The sequence below is a fragment of the Protopterus annectens genome, chromosome 15.part0, assembly GCF_019279795.1.
Source record: "Protopterus annectens isolate FY-2018-M chromosome 15.part0, PAN1.0, whole genome shotgun sequence".
NCBI lineage: Eukaryota > Metazoa > Chordata > Ceratodontiformes > Protopteridae > Protopterus > Protopterus annectens.
Genome location: NC_056749.1, coordinates 107,595,270 through 107,609,748, shown reverse-complemented (window position 1 = coordinate 107,609,748; position 14,479 = coordinate 107,595,270). Strand labels below are relative to the sequence as shown.

General features: G+C 41.9%; 1 protein-coding gene across 1 annotated transcript in view; it reads left to right on the top strand.

Moving 5' to 3' along the window:
- LOC122789959 (ras-related GTP-binding protein A) overlaps positions 1-14,479 on the top strand; it is a 244,817-nt gene that overhangs the window by 181,369 nt on the left and 48,969 nt on the right. The gene's annotated exons all lie outside the window — the stretch shown is intronic.

Below are 14,479 nucleotides of genomic sequence, written 5' to 3'. Positions count from 1 at the left end.
CGAGATTTTCTTTGTGGAGATGTCCAGCTCACCACAGTTCTGAATTTTCTCTGTCTCCTGTGCTTGGTGGTGCGCGCCTGTTGCCTGCAAATATTGTGATAGCAGACTAAGATGAGTGCCTCACATGGTGATCACTAGTTGTTTACCACTTAGGACTGACAACCAGAGTGCACAATGTATGTGTTTGGAAGGTTCTCACTTTCTGTGCCTTGTGGGCACTTTGACTACCAATCCTAACAATGTTGTTGGAAGAACCCAACATTCTGTGCCTGGTTAAAGTTCTGCTTTAAGTGTTTACCATAAAAAGATATACTGTGTAAATGAGAAGTCAGAAAAATAAAACTAAGTAGAAGTAAATAAATGTATAGTAAATATGACCATCATAATTCATAACCAAAGTAAAGCCTGCTTCTTAAGATGGGAATAAAACATTTGAATGCATAAAACTGAGTCATAAGCCAAGAAGTATGGAACATTCAAATGAACTCAGGAAACTGCAGCCGTATTTCAAATAGATGAGGATAAAAATTAAAGCAAATAATAAAGCAAGTCCAAAGATGGAAATATAACGCACCTAAAATGGTGAAGGAAAATAACAGTAAAAAAGGCCAGTTTCACGATTGCTGAAATGTAATGAAGCAACATTATAAAGCACTGAAGCAGAGAAACGTAAGTTTCAGTAAGCCAATCTAGTTGGACTTCCAGGTCGTCATGGCCAGTCCTATATTCTTGACAGTACAACACTATCTGCAGATACAGTGCCAGTCAGTGATGGAAGCCATAAAGAGCATCAGCCCATTGAAAGGTGGATGGACAGTTATTTATTTGGCAGGAGACAAATCTGCTTTTAAACAGATATCCACACGTCATGATCAAGCCTTTACAGCCAAAGCTTGGTACAAAAGCAGTTCAGAGGTTAAAGTTAATAGTGCATCAGTAAGTTAATGCCAGCCCCAGGGGCCTTCAAATGACCAAGTTCAGAAGACTTTACACGTAGAGCTTAATAGAAAGAAGGCACCCAAAGTGCCAAAACTGGAATCTCAACATGACACTAGCCAGTTGCATATCGTAAATACGTAATGCTGTTGAAGAAACGTGCTTTCAAAAGACATCCCAGCTGATCACATATGTAGTACTGATGCCAAATAGCAGATGGCTGTGATGATCTTAAGTTGTTCTCACTAATGTTCGGAGATGTCATAGTGGAAGATGAGGTGGATGGAGGTGGACGGAGATGGTTAGTTGTCATCCCTCAGATGGGACAACAAAGTTGTTCGGATAAGAAGGTAAACCAGTTCATGCACGTCCAAGTGATCCAATCCAAAAATGAATCTAAAACCAGGAAATAAGTTGCAAAACAACAAAATGGAGCAACTGAATTTTGAGTTAGGCAGCCAAGTACCTCCATTTTGTGAATGATCTATTACAACTGTTCTGTTTTACTCTGAGTCATAAAACTTCTAAGTTCTCTTGCAGTAGTAAAAGTTCCAATCTGGGGAGGTACACACTGTAAACTGTCACAGCTGTAGTTTCATCATCTCAGCTAAAGTGAAGCTGTTGGAATCCCAAGCCTTTCATCACTGTGAGCCTTGAAGATGGCCTGTAAGTTCTAAGGTTGAGGCCTTACATATGAGAAGGTAACAGACAGGGAGGCTAGGCATTAGATTCCTGGAGTCGTGATGATTTCCAATCCACCTTGAGAAATATTTTCAGGATCAACAATTGATAGAACAGCAGGGTCTCTTTGCTGTCATTTATGGTTTGCTGTGCTCTTGATTGGAATTCTGTAATGCTGTTTCTCTTTCACTGATGTTATTTGCTGCAGCTGGTGTGGAACTTGGTTGAGCAATTTCCTTTGCATCCCATCATCAACCCTCTTTTTACCTTTTACTACATGGGTTTGGGGTGTCATGTCAGCTGTTGCTTTCTCTCTCTCTTCAGTGCCACTCTCCTACCTTCTTCAACAGTCATTTCTGACTGTCTTTTCTCACACAATCCATCCACATCTTTGCTAGAAACCCTTCTTTATTCGTGTCTTCTTTAAATCTTCTTCACCAGATTGTCTTTTGCATTTTGGCACACGTGCCCAAACCACTATAATCTGTTCTGTTTGACCTTTTCTGCAATTGGAGCTAATTGCACTTCTGTTTTGATATCCTTTGATATCCTCATTTCTTTGTCCTACCACCCATCTCTTGACACTTCCATCTCCATCACATCTAGCTTCCTCAGCTGCTCTGCCTGTACTGCACAGGTTTCTGTGACATACAGTAGTACTGGTTGCACCACTGTCTTGTACACCTTACTTTTCAGTTTCTTTGACATTCTTCATACAGTACCCCTAACTTTCTGTGCCATTCGAGTGCAGCTGCTCTGATTCTACCTTTGACCTGTTCATCCAGACTTCCCTTCTCCTAAAACACCCTTCCCATATACTTGAAGCCATTAACCATTTACATCATCTACAAATGGTGCGGTGCATGCAAATTTTGTAAATTTATTAACGACGGACCCTATGTTTCTGTTATGGGTATGACAGAAGTTTACCCTGTCCTGGTAGATGCAGTTGTAACACTACAATGCTAATGTATGTGACAACATGTATAAGCTGCAAAAGTTAGTATGTGGGAATGACCACACGGAAACTAAAGGACAGGATTGCTGAACATGTGAGAGCACAGTGCACTTTACATACACAGTACTTTATGTACAAATTTTTAAAAAATTATTTTTTTTGTTATAGATAGGGTAATTCCAAGAGAAGAGAGGTGGTGATTCTAAGTTAAAAGTAGAAAATTTAAGAAATCAAATGGCAACTTAGTCTTAATGCTACGTGTCCACCAGGACTTAACGAAAATGTTGCCTTATTGCCAATTTTAAAAACAGCAATGACTTTGTGATTATTAGTTCAAACACATTTACTGTGTCAACAGTAACACTGTATTATTAGCCCAAGTGTTGCCGTATGTATATGGATTACGTTATAGTAATTTGTCATTTTAAATGTTTGCATTTAACAACACTGATTTTATTATAAACTTTTGAAAAAGAAAAAGGAGAACGGTAACACAGCTTTTAAAGTTAAACATTATTATTACTATTTTTCTAAAGTTTTTGTTTTTATAAGGTCATTTGTGTATGGGAAGGTAATAGGTGTGGCATTACATTATTAATTGTTTTTAGTACATGGTAGGTTAAATTTTAATGTCAGTTTTTTTTAAATGGCTGAGTTATGTGTTCCCATTCAACTGAAGAAGCCATTGTATATTGGTGAAAGCGCTAAGTGTGTGGGATTTTTTTTTGTTCATCATCCTTGTGTCGTGACATTAAAGTGGAGTAACTTGGAGCTGCTTGGATCTTTTTTTGCTTTTTCAGTTATTGTTTTTTCCCCTTGGGAATTGTTTAGTATTCTGTTGCTTTTTCAGGTATTGTTTTTTCCCTTGGGAATTGTTTAGTATTCTGTTGCTTTTTCAGTTATTGTTTTTTCCCTTGGGAATTGTTTAGTATTCTGTTGCTTTTTCGGGTATTGTTTTTTCCCTTGGGAATTGTTTAGTATTCTGTTGCTTTTTCAGGTATTGTTTTTTCCCTTGGGAATTGTTTAGTATTCTGTTGTTTTTTTCCCTTTGGAATTGTTTAGTATTCTGTTGCTTTTTCAGTTATTGTTTTTTTCCCTTGGGAATTGTTTAGTATTCTGTTGCTTTTTCGGGTATTGTTTTTTCCCTTGGGAATTGTTTAGTATTCTGTTGCTTTTTCAGGTATTGTTTTTTTTCCCTTGGGAATTGTTTAGTATTCTGTTGCTTTTTCAGGTATTGTTTTTTCCCTTGGGAATTGTTTAGTATTCTGTTGCTTTTTCCGGTATTGTTTTTTCCCTTGGGAATTGTTTAGTATTCTGTTGCTTTTTCAGTTATTGTTTTTTTCCCTTGGGAATTGTTTAGTATTCTCTTGCTTTTTCAGTTATTGTTTTTTTCCCTTTGGAATTGTTTAGTATTCTGTTGCTTTTTCAGGTATTGTTTTTTCCCTTGGGAATTGTTTAGTATTCTGTTGCTTTTTCAGTTATTGTTTTTTTCCCTTGGGAATTGTTTAGTATTCTGTTGCTTTTTCAGGTATTGTTTTTTTTTTCCCTTGGGAATTGTTTAGTATTCTGTTGCTTTTTCAGGTATTGTTTTTTCCCTTGGGAATTGTTTAGTATTCTGTTGCTTTTTCAGGTATTTTTTTTCCCCCTTGGGAATTGTTTAGTATTCTGTTGCTTTTTCAGGTATTGTTTTTTCCCTTGGGAATTGTTTAGTATTCTGTTGCTTTTTCAGGTATTGTTTTTTTTCCCTTGGGAATTGTTTAGTATTCTGTTGCTTTTTCAGGTATTGTTTTTTCCCTTGGGAATTGTTTAGTATTCTGTTGCTTTTTCCGGTATTGTTTTTTCCCTTGGGAATTGTTTAGTATTCTGTTGCTTTTTCAGTTATTGTTTTTTCCCTTGGGAATTGTTTAGTATTCTGTTGCTTTTTCGGGTATTGTTTTTTCCCTTGGGAATTGTTTAGTATTCTGTTGCTTTTTCAGGTATTGTTTTTTCCCTTGGGAATTGTTTAGTATTCTGTTGCTTTTTCCGGTATTGTTTTTTCCCTTGGGAATTGTTTAGTATTCTGTTGCTTTTTCATGTGTTGTTTTTTTTTCCCTTGGGAATTGTTTAGTATTCTGTCCTTGCTTAGTCTTTCATATCTCACACTCTTTCCTTCACTCTTCCTTTTTATTGTACCTTATTTCCATACCTGGGGCATCCACATACCTGTTCTGTAGTCCTTACACTTGCTGTTTTAGGTGCTACCATTCTTCAACACCACCTGTTTCCTCCTCTTCATTGGGTGCTAGAGCCCTGAATATCTCCTTAAACTGTTGTGCTTTCTGTCCAGTCAACTTCCAGGCCTTCAACCTGGTCTCTGTTGACCTTAGAGCCTTCTCTGACCACTGCTTGCAGCTGACTGTGGCAACCAGTAGCTTATGCTGTGGGCCGACTCTTTCACTGGAGATGACTTTGCAATTAGTGATTCTACCCCAGTGCCCTTCCCTTAACTAGGAGGAAGTCTGCCTGAGTTGCATGTTGGCCACTCTTGTATGTGCTCTTGTGATAGTCTGTTTCTGAACCATGTGTTGGTCACTATCTAGCCATTTGCCAGATAGAAGCCTAGCATGACCTCCCCTCTTTGTTTCCTTTTGCCCCACCCATCTGGACCCAGCCAGTCGTCGTATCTCCTGTCTGTCCCTTAGAAATGCATTCAGTTCACCTATCATCAGCATTAATTCATGTTGTCCTGCTTTTTCTGCTTTGGCCCTGCAGCTACTGTCTGAATGCACTTATATCCTCCCTCTCATAACCCTGTTGTGGGGCATATGCTGAAATTATGAATACTGCCCTGTCATTACACTGAGTCTGATTGCCATGAATCTGTCACTTATTGTGATAACATCCCTCAGTGTCTTCAGAAGCTTCTCCCTTGCCACAATTCCCACAATATTTCTAGCCTGTCCTCCCCCTGAGTAGTAGACTCTGGATCCCAAGACAAGTGGCTTTGCTGCACTGTCCTTCCATCTTGTCTGCTGGATACATATGTCTATCCTCCTCCTTACCATCATGTCATCCACTTCCAAGCTCCATCCTATCAGTTAACCTGTATTGAGTGTAGCAACTCTTAGTTCATGTTTGGCAGGTTAATTGGTTTTACATCCAGCTTGTGCTCAACAGAGCCATCCTAGGTAACCCAAGATGAGCATCCGGACACCAGCCAGCAAGTAACGTATTAACCCAGGTCTGCTGGTCTTTATGGTGAGCACATACTGGTCAGTAGGGGCACATATACCCCTCTCACCGTTAGGATGGGTCCCTGGAGTAGGCTGGAGTAAGCGGGGTCCTCAACCCATTTATCACTAGCAAATACTCTTGCTCATTTGCGGTATTAGTCAACACAACCAAATCACCTAGAGCCATATTTTACACCATTAAGTGGCTAGCCCTGCCATGTTGTGCAGCCTGTCATCTGTGTTCTCATATTTTGCCAATACTGTGCATCACAGTACAAGCCCAAAATGGTTGGTTTGTACAATTTTTCCCCCTATAAGGCACCATCTACAGATGCTGTTGTATCTATTTACCAAAGTATTATATTTATGCTGCAGAATTTGCACTAACTTCCTATCTTTTGCTTATCAGGCACTCTGCACCTTTGCAGTTTTCTAACTCTTGCTACATGAGTGTTCTGTCTCAGCCTGCAATATCCACTCATTAAAAACTTGTTTGATCTGGCTGAAAGTGAAAAATGTGGAGCAGTTATTTATCTGCATCTTTTATTGATACTGTGCTGTTTTTTTTGTCTGTTTTATCTGTACTTTTGTTACTCAGATGTTTAGGCAATAAAGCATCTCAGCAAATTTAAATTGATGTTGCTGGCTGCCATGAAGCATCCCACTACACTGCTTTATTCTGTTATCCAAGAAGACAAAAAAAAAAATCTAAGATAAGAATTGTTTCCAGGTGTCTGGCAGTGTTGTCTTACCTGACTACCCTGCAGAACAGTCAGTGTTAGTGCAAACTGTGAGAAATGGCCTATTTACAAATATTGTAGATAGAGTGGTTCTAAGAAATGGTCTTGGATTCTCCCCCCAAAAGAGTTCTACTAAGGGACCCAGTCAGTGGTCTTTATGGAGGTCCTGATACTGACTGTCCTTTTTCCTAAGGAGGATTCCATTCCATGTTGGACCTCTGTCTGTGGTGAGCACATCCAGTAGATCAGCTGCCTGATAACTAATTTATGCATTAAGGCACCAGGATGATGCTGCCAAAAATGATGGGACCCATTTAGCATATGGAGTCCTCACAAAGGGTGCTTCGCTGTAGCTGGATTCACTTTCTTGATGCAGTGTTGCAGCTTCAGTTTGTGTCTTGTGCCTAGGGTATTACTGCGGTGCTAATTATCATGGTAGAGGCCTTCTGAGAGAAGGAGCTTTGATTCCTGATGACTGTAGTGGCTTCATTATGGGAACTCCCTGTTAGTCCCTTTGCTTTTGTCCTTTATAATTGCAAGCCTTGGGAATTCTATGTAGTAGAAGACACCTTGTCTAATCCCAGCACATAAGATTACATTTTTTTTCTTGTGATAGAGTTGAATACCCTTCCATCGTAAGCATTCCTGCCCACATAATGTACAATATTTTGTAGCCTCAACAGCCTAGGTGTAGTAGCAGTGGCAGTGTGGACATGTCTGCTTCTGAGCCTCAAGGGACTCATGCTGGCAGTGTGGGGCCAGTGACAACACTCCCTTTTGAATGCCATACATATTTTAATGGACTATTGCATGGTAGACATTTTCCGTGAATGTCAGCATGGGCTCTTTCTTCTTGTAGCAAAACCCATTGCATCATTTAACTCGGAATGCTTTGGTAGGTGATGAAGTCCACATGGGTTTCGCCTTTGTGAGAAATGGAGTCCCAAGGAAGGAGTTTCACATGAACCATCTCAAGCCGAGGACATTATCTCGCCCTTCAAACTTTGTAGATGGAATTTATCCCAGTTTCCTTCCTCCTGCATTTAGACAAAGGTGACTTACCAGCATGGAGAAGAGGTCAGTTATAGCTGTTCATGTTCTAAGGAAGTGAACATACCAGCAGACAGTCATTCTCACTGGTATTGCTCTCCTGTATCTGAAAATAAATGAGATTTGTATAGTCTAGACCTTCCATGCAGTAGACATCACACTGATTTAATCTGTTCTATACACAGGATAAATGGTTCTCCCGTATTAATCTCTGTTCAGCGGGGTAGGAGGGAGTTTACCTTTCCTTCTGTTTTTTTTCACTGATAGAGACCTGTCTGCCTTATAATCTCTGTCTGTGTATGTGCACCTTCCACCAAACTCAGATAAAGCCAGGATTCATTCTTGTCACCATTTGTGGCAAAGTCCCTGGCTGTACAAGAACCTTTCACTCTTCGAGGCAGTAAGTGATGAAAAGCTCCATCTCGGGGTATGGCTCCTCCATTAGCTAGATCTGTTAAGTATATTAAGAAACTGAGACTGCCAGAAAGCCTTCCACGGGTTAAGAATATTCTGCCAATTGGAAGAATGTGAGCAAAGAGATATTCTTTATGCCCTCGTCCAGTTTGGTCAGGAGCTCCTAGACACCATCTCAGAGACTTGTTTGACATAGTCTTAAGTGCATGTTTTAGAAATCTCTACACACTGTGCAGTTTTGCCAAGCAGAACTGTGGCCCAGCACTGGTTGGTTAAACAGGTCCTTAAATGGGCTGCATACATTCACCTTCTTTTGAAGAACACTTCTCCTCCTTGCAGTGTGAACCAGGCTTCTCCGTTATCATTCAAGCTAGCTGGTTTCCTTGATTTGAAGTTCATTTCTTGTAAGATCATTTTTGGATTGGCCATCACCTGTGACTGTATAATCTCAAGGCAACAGGACATAATTGATAATGGGACTTGTTTGGTCTTTCAGAAATATTTTAGGTGTCCCCTAGTACTAATCATACCTCTCAGCCTAGAAACATCAAAAATCTGGACAAGGCCCATGAAAAATAGGTACAAATCGGTATGCTGATAAGCATAACATTTGCATACAGAAGTAACCCTGCCCACTCCAATGGAATTGTGGGATGCCAGATTTCAAACGAAAACTGAAAAACAGACAACCAAAATATGGCACCAGAGTCCCCCTGCAGCCATTCCAATGTCCCATTACCTGGCTATTTTACCCCATTTACCATAAACACTAATGAGCATACTGCTTTACTTCTACAATAATTATTTGGATTTTATATTTACATTTTATAGCACAATACAATATGCAAACACTAATAGACATATGCTAAACAAAGCAATACTGTCTCACAATGAAAATAGACTTAACATTAAAACTTCCCTGCCCTTGAAACTCGCATTAATTGAAACCCACTCCACATCCAAAGAAAATGCATCTAGCCAGTGGTGGATAAAGATTACCATAGGTCCCTTGCACACAGAACAAGAAACATACATTTGTTCTTTGATACACCTTCCTGACTTTATTAAATTATATTCCTTGTATAATACAGCACACTTGTTAGACTTAGTGCACATTTTAACTTTGGTTGCTTTATAAGCAGCTATATTTCAGTGTTATAGAAACCAAGGTGATGTTCTTTGGGACTATTTAATCCATATGTTACTGTAACCAACCCAAAGAGCATATTATTTCTTTAAAATATTTAGAGGTTCCCCTCATGCCTAACCTTAAGTTATTTATGTTACGGCACATCACAAACTTAAAGGCAAAAAGTAACTTTACTTTATATGAACGTCACACTTCCTCATTCCTGACAGAACATCTTACAATTACAGTTAAACTATATTCTACCTTTATTCACACATGATTCTGAGTAAAACATCGAAGACCTCCAAACTCTAGCCAACAAAATCTTTAGGCTTTGTTTTGACTGCAAGACCATTTATAGTCTAACTTCTTCAGCCATTAGCCAAAGACTAGCCATCAGAAATACACAGAACATCTCTGTTAGACCATCAGTGACCATTTGCTTACTAGAACAACAAAGTCTTGGTTACAGTGCATTCTCCGTCCTAACACCAAAAGTATGGGCCTGTCTCCCTGTTAACATCCATAATAATCCCATTTACAGTAAATGCAGAGAGACGGTAACCACCTTTTATTAGTAAAATGAGAAGCTTGCATGCACTTCAAACACTTACATAATACAAAAATGAACTTAAGTAACCCCCTGACAAAATCTGTTACTGTCAGCTCAGTTGAACTGCAAGAAACTATGTATTGTGATTCCTCATCAGCTGCATTGTTCTCATTGTTAAGTACTATAATCTTTGGGCTGAGATTTGTTACAGTAGTGTGTGTGTGTGTGTGTGTGTGTGTGTGTGTGTGTGTGTACGCACTCATGAGTGTGTGCGTGCGCTCGTGAGTGTACACTCGTGAGTGTGTGCATGTGTGCACGTGAGAGACTGTGTGCACACGAGAGAGTGTGTGCACGTGCAAGTATGTGTGTGTGCGCGAGTGTCTGTGTGCGAGTGTCTATGTGTGTGTGTCTGGGTGAAGGGCTTATAAATCTCAGAGTCATTTTTCACAGTGAAGAAATGGCTGTTACGTGATTAAATGTGCCCCCATTCATAGTTTCACTAAAAATCATGTAACAACCGGCCTTCAGTCAGCGATTCTGCATCAGAAATTCAGGATCAGCAAATCTGAGGACAGCAATACAGACTTTTTTTTTTTTTTTTTACAATTCAACGTGGACTAACATATCTAAAGAGTTTTTCCTCTTATGCTGGTAGCAAAGAAATCTTAGATAAAATCACTGACTCACTGTTCCATTACTAATCTTCTGCAGAAGGGACTAGCATACACCTTTGCCAGGCTTACCATATAGTTCTTTGAAAGTCTCTTGTAGTTGAAGTAAGCTAGGCAGGCATCTGAAGAATGAATACATTCTGGCTGGACATCCATTCTGCAACAACACAGGCTACAGGATCTGACAGCTTCAAATGCTGTTTAACAAAGAATTGCTGCACAATGGAGGTGGTGATGGGTATTCCCCTGGGATCTGTTCAAAATGGTCTCCAACAGAAGATGCCTGGGGCCCAGAATCTCATTATGCTGCAGCTATATTTTTTGGTGAGAAATAGTGCAAAACAGTTAGTACTACACCACCGTCGGCCTCCACATGGGCTCTGATAGATGGCAAAGTACTGAAGATAGCTGCCAGAGCCCAGACTTATCAAATAGCACATCCTCAAAGCTAGAACGATCAGGTCTCTGTAGGACCAGCTAGGTCTACATGACACAAAGCACACTGCCTGATGCACTACAGGCTAATGTCTTTAGTTCATCCATTTTTCAGTGGCACTTGGCTTTAAATTTTTTGTCTCCCCTCCCACCAGGAAAAAGATGTTTCAGCCAAATACACTGAGAAGGGCATCCTTTAATATAAACTAGAAACATCTGGTGCTCCAAAAAGGCTTCACAATTCTCAGCCTTACTTTTTACAGTCTTTCTTTTAAAATAAGGATATTTCTTACAAGTATCCACAGGGTAAACCTCTCCCAGATACAGGAGACAATGAAGGTAAAAGCTAACTCTGATTCTGAAGACATCAGCCTCATGTAACTCCAAGAATACAAGAGAGTACTCATACTTAACACACTATCAATAAAAATCAAAAATTACATGGAAAGTTAAAATAAACCTTACAAAAGTTTACTTATCACTCTGGATATCATCTAGAGTAGGATGAACAAACCAACTGCTGAACACTGCAATGTGACAAAAAAACCCCCAAAAAACTAAATATGGTGCAGGCCAGAAACACACACACACACACACACACACACACACACACACACACACACACACACACACACACACACACACACACACACACACACACACACACACATCTCAGTAGCTTACTTTGCTCGTCTCTCGCTGCTCGCAGCTTACCCAGTTCCATTCTCTTGCTAGTCTCTCGCAGCTTACCCGGCTCCATTCCCTTGCTCGTCTCTTGCAGCAGCATAAGTTCCAATCCATACCATTCCCCAGCAGCTTACCCGGCTCCATACCCTTGCTCGTCTCTTGCAGCTTACCTAGTTCCGTTCCCTTGCTCGTCTCTCGCAGCTTACCTGGCTCCATTCCCTTGCTCGTCTCTCGCAGCTTACCCAGTTCCGTTCCCTTGCTCATCTCTCGCAGCTTACCCAGTTCCGCTCCCTTGCTCATCTCTCGCAGCTTAACCGGCTCCATTCCTTTGCTCGTCTCTCGCAGCCCACCCGGCTCCATTCCCTTGCTCGTCTCTTGCTGCTTACCCGGCTCCATTCCCTTGCTCGTCTCTCGCAGCTTACCCAGCTCCATTCCCTTGCTCGTCTCTCACAGCTTACCCAGCTCCATTCCCTTGCTCGTCTCTCGCAGCTTACCCAGCTCCATACCCTTGCTCGTCTCTTGCAGCTTACCTAGTTCCGTTCCCTTGCTCGTCTCTCGCAGCTTACCCGGCTCCATTCCCTTGCTCATCTCTCGCAGCTTACCCGGCTCCGTTCCCTTGCTCGTCTCTCACAGCTTACCCAGTTCCGTTCCCTTGCTCGTCTCTCACAGCTTACCCAGTTCCGTTCCCTTGCTCGTCTCTCACAGCTTACCCAGTTCCGTTCCCTTGCTCGTCTCTCGCAGCTTACCCAGTTCCTTTCCCTTGCTCGTCTCCCGCAGCAGCATAAGTTCCAATCCATACCATTCCCCAGCAGCTTACCCAGTTCCGTTCCCTTGCTCGTCTCTCGCAGCTTACCCAGTTCTGATGTTCATCCTGCATACAGATGCAGTCCTAACAGATGGATTCTCCTGCCGTCAGGCGGGTCCTCGGTCGGCCGAATTCCAAAGTCTCGGTCCGGCGTCGGTTGTCGTTGCTTCTTCCCTGACGTCAGTGCGACAGGGTATAAAAGAACCAGCCGACACCATTTTCTTCAGTCTTTCTTGCCGCGCAGTGCCCGAAGCAGAAGCAGTTCGCAAGTGCCGGTCGGCCAGCTCCTGAAATTACGAAAATTTTGCAACCAAAGTCTTCTTAAAAGCTAAGTACCCCATTGGGGAAACTTTTCTTGCCTCAGACCGATGTCAGACAAAGTTAATAATTGTATTTCATGTGGGAAGCAAATACCGCATAAGGATTTCCATTCCCTCTGTATTCCTTGTTTAGGCCCAGACCACGACGTCTCGGTCTGTTGCTTTTGTGCTACATTCAACAACCGCACCATTAAGCGTCGGGCGGAGTTCGCCCAGCATTATTTTGGCAAAAAAATTAACTATATTATGTCGTCGGATACTCCGACTCCAGTTTTGTCTAAAAAACGCAAAGATAAGGACTGACACACGAGGTCCGTGGCCTCTACCGACACCACGCCAAAGCCGACTACATGTGGTCCGGTTCTCAGCAAGGTGCCTACGCAGCCCCTGACTACCGACGACACTTCATTGGCGGTGTCTCCTGTGCCCAAGGTCGCAGGCTCCTCGGCCCACACCCCGACTACAGATACCGAAGCCACTCTTGGCGGTGAATCTCAAAATGTGGACAGGTCTACCTCCTTTCAAGGTGTCTTCAGACCTTCCTCTTCTTTTTCCATCAAGGCTTTCACTAAGTCTAAAGCAGCCATGCATTCTAAGAGACGAGCTACACAGGGCCCATCTCCAGGCCCCATGCCTAAAAAATAGATGCTTAAAATAGCTGAGGATTTAATTACTCTTATCAGGGGTTCTCAACCCCCCCCCCCCCCGGACAAAAGGCCCAGAGTGGAGGAAGAATCCCCCTCCTCTGATCAGAGCTCCGTTATATCAGAGCACTCTGATGAACAGGAACATTCTTACTCCCTTTTTGAAGACTCTGATGCAGAGGAGTCCATTCTCTCTGTATCCCCCCCCAGAGGATTACTCATTTGGGGAAACTTTGCATACCTTAAGGGAACACTTCCACTGGGAAGGCCAAGATTAGTTCAGATTCCAAGAAAAGGCTTAGGGAATTTCTCTTGCTACCTCAGCACAGGCCTCTGGCGATACCTCCTGTCTTGGACATACTAGATGATGTGTACTCGGAGGCCTGCCTTAACCCGGATTCTCTACCTCCAGCTCCAGCTCCACTCAAGCCTGACAGGTACTACAGGGTCCCTGACTCACACCAATTTCTATACAAAAGCCATGCTGCTGACCCAGAAACTATCTCACAGGGCCCCAAGGGAATTAAGGCCTCCACTGCTAAAAATCCATTACCTTCAGAGAGAGATTCCAGATCCTTAGAAAGGTGGGGAAAAAAGGTATATACCTCTGCCACCTTAACCATGAGGGCATTAAACTGTCAGTTCCATATGCTAAAGTACCAACAGTTTTTGTTATCACAATTGAGAAGTAAAATTGAGAAGTAAAATGTCACAACCTGAACAACCAGATGACTGCAAACTGGGAGCCATAGTGGAAAGTACATCGGACACAGATATCCTTCATAGGGGTCTCACGGAAACTGATAGCTGGTGCCAGAGCCATGGCCTGAAGTTAAATGCCAAAAAATGTATAGTCATACCCTTCGGGAAAAACAAGGTAACCCCAAGCTACCATATAGGTGGCAATCCACTAAGCACAGAAGAGGTTATCAGGGACCTGGGGACCCAGGTTGACAGTGGCCTTTCATTTGACACTCACATTGCTAAAGTGGTTAGAAAAACCTTCTACATTGCCCACCTGATCATGAAGGGATTCACATCAAGATCAAGTGAAGTCATTGTTCCCCTGTACTCTTCACTTATCAGACCAATGATCGAGTACAATGCCCCATTCGGGATGTATCTCACCCGACACCTGCAGCAATTGGAGAGATCCCAAAAGTTCCTCACCAAAAGGATAAAGGGACTCCAAAATCTTTCATATGCTGCCAGACTGAAGAAACTCCAGCTCTATTCAGTCGCAT